A 6,272-nucleotide genomic window follows, 5' to 3' on the forward strand; every position below is an offset into this window, starting at 1 on the left:
TGTGATGCACTGACCTCAACAAAGAGGGTCATGGAAAACTGTTACATTATTTTTAAATATGAGGTTGATGAATTTTAGCTAGTCCCTACAATCTCATTTCAAGGTTTTAAATTAAGTAAATCTCAGCACAAAGTCTACCAAACACTCAGATAGTTATTAAACAAGTGTTTATTTGTAAGCAGTGACAACACATTTTATTCAACATATTCAGTAAATTCTAGGTAAATTTTAGCTGTGATAAATACTGTCTCATGTGAATGTTCATATGAGACATATGCAAGTATTTTTCAGAATCAGGTTTTGTTCTAACTTTAGCTGATATCAGAGACTCAGAATCACTCCTAACCAATGACTGGACATGGAATCATGTAAAGATGAAGCTTTAGATGCCCCCCTAAGGAAGCAGGAAGGGGGTTCTCTAGACTCCTAAACTTCATTCATGAAAGGTGGAAAGTGTCTCTAAAATATTTTATCTAATCCATATTTAATACTTTTAATTTCACCAATGAAAGTTTATTTCTCATTATAATTACTAGGGAAGACCCTCAAAAAACTAGAATTATCTTCTGGAGGGTGGGCTCACTGGTAGCACAGGCTTTCCTCGCTAGCTGAGTGTTCTAGGAACCCGTGTGTATCAGTGTACAAGCAGGCACTGATGTGAGAGGCTGTGTTTGGCTTCAGTGGAATTTTTTGAAAAACTTTGAACACATTTGGCCAGTGCATGATGGGTGATTTAGGAGTGTACCCATTCACACCACACTGAGTGTTCAGCAGTTTTTAACCCAAAAGGGCATGACCCTTTTTCCCCGCCCTCCCTATTCACCCAATCTCACCCAAGTGACTTTTTTTTTTTTGTTTCCTGGGACTAAAAAAGGCTTCAAAAGGAAACATTTTGCCAATGTGGAAGAGATAAAACAAACCAAAAGGGAGATTAAGAAGTACAAACAGCAGTTACAGAATAGCCATGGGAATGTAAAGTACAGTATAGGAAATGGAGTAGCCAACTCACATGCATGAACAATGGACACGACCAATGTCAGGAGGATTGCCTAAGGGAGTAGAGGGGGGCATGGGGGAAAACTGGGACAAATTTAATAGCGTAATCAATAAAATATAATTTAAAAAAGCAACAGAAGCACTAAAAGCCATCAATATTGAAAAGTTCAAAAACTGTTCTGAGCAGTGGAAGAAAGTTTTGACAAGTGTATTGTATCCTATGGAGAGTACTTTGAAGGTGACTGAAATTTAAAATGTAAGAATACATATTTCTTTATAAATATATTTCATTTTGGGCAGTGTCCCCTGGTATACTAATTATTATACTTTTAATTTAAAAATAGTAAATTATTGTTAGTAAACAAAGCCTGAAATGTTGAGATATAGAACAAAATGCTTGTTTTAGCCTTCCTTAGATTGGGGCTGATGTCCTAACCATGCATGGAGTACATGTGTTAAGATAGCACAATGAATTGCCCGGAAAGACGCAAGCTGAAAAATACATACTTAGCATTACATGCTGATATCTCTTAAAGTAAATTATGACATTGAAACATAGCCCACCACAATAAAAAATACATTTATAAAAGGTAGAAGCCATAAATCTCAGCATTATTACTGCATGATGAGAAACAGTCTCTAATGAGATGCCTAGTTTTTGAAATGGACTGATCAAAATACTGGTATAAAAATCTAGTGAGAGCAATTTTGCCACAGTAACCACTGTAATGGTGTCACTGGCATTTCACTCCTAAAAACAATGTATGCAAACAATTAATCTGAAGGCTTCTTCTCTCCTGAAGCTGTGAGTCATTATTAAAAGAGTAGATATGACAAATATTTCCTTTAAAGGGTAACTTCAAAATCTATCTTAGCCTCCTGAAGTTACTCTACCTCCATATTCAAATTCTTCTTTGTTATTATTTTTTTCAAATTCTATAATGTAGTAATATAATCGTGCCAGCAATATAGCTGGAATGTATTTTAGACCAGAAAATGAACATGTTATCTGCAAGAGAAAATAATAAAATCTGGCACAATAATCATGATTTTTCTTCTTTTCCTATTAATTTTTAAAATTTGATTTCATATAAATTTGAGACAATTTTATTAGTTACACTTATGCTTAGAATTGTTATAGCTTGTGGTGTGTTAATTCTTTTATTTAACAAAATATTCCTCTTTATCTCTAGTAAGGCCTCTTGTGTTTTAGTCTCCTTTTTATATTTTTAACAGAAGAACTGTGAAAAATTTCAATGCAATATAACAAATTACAAAAATGTAGTAGCTTGAAATGTCACACATTTTTTATTTTATGGTTTCCAGGGTGAGGAATTCAGGCATGGGTTACCTGGGTCCCCTGCTCAGGTCCCACCTGCCTGCACGGAACTTGGCCTGGCCGGGCTGCCATCTCATCTGTTCTTTGCAGTCCTTTTCCAAGCTCAGGAGTTACTGGCAGAACTCTCCCTCTGCAACTGTACAACTAAGGCGAATGCATTCTTTTTGGCCGCTGGATGCAAGTCACTCTTAGTTTCTGGAGGATGCCCTTAGGTCCCAGCCATGGGGCCCTCTAATACCAGCTTACAGCTTCAAAGCCAGAAAGGAAGTGTCTCTCTTATTGTCTCCCACTAGGGAAGGTCTGGACTCTCTCTTAAGGGGCTCACCTGATTAACTCAAGTCCAGCCAGGATAATCTCTTTTTGATTAACTCCAAGTCAAGGGACTCCAGACCTTATTTATAGCGGCAAATCCCTTCAGCATTGACACCTTTCACAGAGTGGAATCCCAGCGCAGTCCTAACAACCACCCCTACAGGAAGGGGACTCACTTCCTGTGCAGTGCAAGGACTTAAAAGCACCAAGAGCACTTTAACTCTGCGTGACTCTTTACTTTCTTTTTTAGTCACATATTTTTAAACCCCCAAAGGCATATTATCATTATCTATAGTCAATTTTCATTATAGTCATAGATCTATTTCTGTTTCTCTTCATTCCTTTTGGTATGTCTGCACTTCTGTGTGAAATAAATTTCCCTCTATCTTTAGTGACATCATTAGTATTTCCTTTTGTGCAGTTGGGTTACTGACTAATGCTAGCATTGTCTTTTTCGGTCTCATTTATTGTGAAAATGTCTCCATTTCATTTTGTAGAGATTTTTTTCTTTGATAGCTGACTATTCCAAGAAACATATGACCAAATGTGATTAGATATAAAAGAAATGATTGAGGAGACAGGTCTGTGTGAGGAAAAGGAGGGGACAGGGAAAGGCGGGGAGAATCTTCAGAGGACAATGCGGAGTTGTGGGGAAGGGGAGGGAGAGCCAAAGGGGAGAGACTTTCACCAGAAGTACCTTCGTTTGCAGAGTGCTTCCAAAGAAAGTTCACCACGTCTATGATGGAGGCTTCAAGCCACATTATCCCATGAGAGGGGTCCTTAATCTTTTTAGTGGTTCTGCCTGAGTATCCCTACTACACACAGTCATTAGCTAAGAAAACTCTGAAATTAATTTAGGCATGAATTTCACAGCACGGAAGCTGGGGCCTTCGGTCAATCACCGCCCTGGCTGTGGGAAATCTGAGAGAGCTACTATGGCAGCCACAGTCAGATTTGGTTTTTTATTTACTTATTTCCAAGTTTAGAATATTACCTGTTATTTTCTAGTTGCCATTGTTTGTGTCAAAAAAATCAGCTCTCAGTCTTATTATTGTTTGTTTGAAAGTAAGTCATATGTCTTTTGTTTTTCTGTCAAGTTTTAATATTTTTCTCTTTGATTTCTAGAAGTTTTATTATGAAGAGTCAAGATGGGGATTTCTTTGTATTTATCATGTTAGTTGTTTTTAGAACACTTTGATCTTGCTTCATGTCTGTCATAACTTCAGAGAATTCTTAACCATGTATCTCTAAATATGACTTGTCAGTATCTAGTTGGATGATACGTTTGTACTAAATGTACTTTCACATTGCCTTACTGTCTCATGACTTTTTCCATGTTTTCCAACTTTTTGTATTTTTAGGTTTCAGATCAGATAATTTCATGTGAGCTAACTTTCAGTTCTCCAATCCTCGCTCCTATTATGTACAACCTAACATCCAATCCATTTGTTGAGTTATTTTCAGTTCATGTATTTTTAACTTTAGGATTTTCTATTGAAAAATATACTCTCTAGTTCACTGCTTTAACTGCTAAACTCTCTACATTTTAGTTTACTTTCTTAAACATTAATCACAGATCATTAAAAGTCTATGTCCACTAATTCCAATATTTACATTGCTTGTAGGTCCATTTTTTAAAATTAAAAATAAAACCTGGTCAGTTTTGATTGAATGCCATACATTGTGTTGAAAAAAATAAAAAGATAGTATAATAGTGCTTTTCTCAAGGCTGGATTAGTTTTATACCTACTTTACTTATAAAATTGCATATTAAATAGCAAAATTCAGATGTATAAATAGTGAAAATTAGAATTAAGTACCTTTACATAAAAGTTGAACTGCTTTAAAGTTGGTTTCAGCCTTTGTTTAAGATCATCAATTTCTAATTCACTGTCTGTTAGCCTTAGCCTTTTAGATTTCCCAAGTGAAGATATGAAGCCCTACCTCTATGATGAGATCTAAATCCAAATGTGTACCTTCTCCACTCTGTTAGATGCAGAAAATTCTCCTCAGCTTCCAAGCATCTGTTTTTAAATCAGCAAATTCTCTGAGAAAAAAATGATTCCAAATATTGGGCTCACCTTTCTGATCTTCCCTTTTATGGGTATTATGGACCTTCAAATTCTTGCTACCTTGGTAGCTTTCTGATGTATTCAAACAAATGTCATAGTTGTCATTTTGTGTTATTACGAACATTTTATTATTAGTAGTATTACTATTATAATTACATGCTATTTTTAGTTCTACTGAGTAAGAGGTTTAGTCTGAATAAAGCTAACACACAAAGGAAAGAAAGATGGCAGCTGAGTAGGGGGAAGCTGAACCCACTTGTCTTCCCCCAGCACAGCTTTTCAACAGATCTTCCAGCACGTGACCTGAGTAATCAACGGAATCTTAGCTGATACGAACTTTTGAAGCCAAGGAGTGCAGAGGTTGCTTTGCACCATTTGGTAAAAGATCTTGCACCATTTGGTAAAAGATCTTCAGGGGAAAACACTCTGAGCTAGGTACCTCACGAAAGGTGAGAGCAGGGGAGAGAAAGTGCATCTTGGTTGCTCCTGCACTTCCTGTGGTGGGAGGCCGCCCGGACAGGGAACCCCCAATCCTGATCAGGAGAGATTTGGGAGGGTATATGGAGTCTGGGAGACTGGGGCTGCATGTACACAGCAAGCAGTAGGTCCATGGCTGCAGCCCAGGAAAGGTCCAGGAAAGAAATTCTGGCTCCTGCGATTGTTGGAGACACTAGAAGGTTGTGGCCATCCCTGATCAAGAAAGACATTCTGCCTTTTGGAGATGTGAAATATGCAGAGAGCTGGACAATAGCTCAGAGCTGCAGCGTGGGTGCCCCATATGGACTTTTATTTTTAGGAGGGGAGCAGAGGCATGGCTGGACAGGGAACCTGTACACATGCAGCTGACCTGCCAGCAAAGAGGCAAGATTTGAAGCGCTTTTGTGCCCACAAAACCCAGCTGGCCAGGAAAAATACAGGCTGAACAGTGACGGGGTTGCAAGGACCAACCCAGTGTGGCTGGAAAGTGGGGGCGGGACAGGGGACAGGGGCTGTTGGCAGAACAGAGGGTTTGGGTCTGAGCCAAGAGCTGGCTTGTCTAGAGCTGAACACAGAGATTCCTTGAAGCCAGGCAGACCCACCCAAACCAAGGAATACAAAGCTCTGGGAAGGGGAAGGCATGCCCAACCCCCACAACAGGACTGTAATATTCTCAGAACAGTAAGGCCGTCACGCACATGTACACAGGGAGGGAAAGAGAATAACCAAAGGAGTCCTTCATGAACTTTTATCAGACACTATGCTGGCTTCCTCTCAGGCCCTATTCAACTGAAAACAGCAAAGCAGAGAGATTAGAAATCATCTCAGCAAGAGGCATTTGAGGCCTCGCCCAGCCTTGGCGCTCACATAGAACTGCCAAGTCAGGACCAAGTGTGAAAGAGCTGACCCTTTTACACAGATAGGTCCTACCTACACATGAAACAGAAAGCAAATTTATCACAAACTATATATTAGTGTAAATAATCTGGGACAGGCCAAGACGTGTGGCTGTAAGGGCAAGGAACACACACCATCTTCCCTGAAGGTTGAACAGTGCCTCCCAGAGGGTGTCTAGG

The sequence above is a fragment of the Sturnira hondurensis genome, unplaced genomic scaffold (genome assembly GCF_014824575.4).
Source record: "Sturnira hondurensis isolate 20B ecotype Veracruz unplaced genomic scaffold, ASM1482457v3 Scaffold0006413, whole genome shotgun sequence".
Lineage (NCBI taxonomy): Eukaryota > Metazoa > Chordata > Mammalia > Chiroptera > Phyllostomidae > Sturnira > Sturnira hondurensis.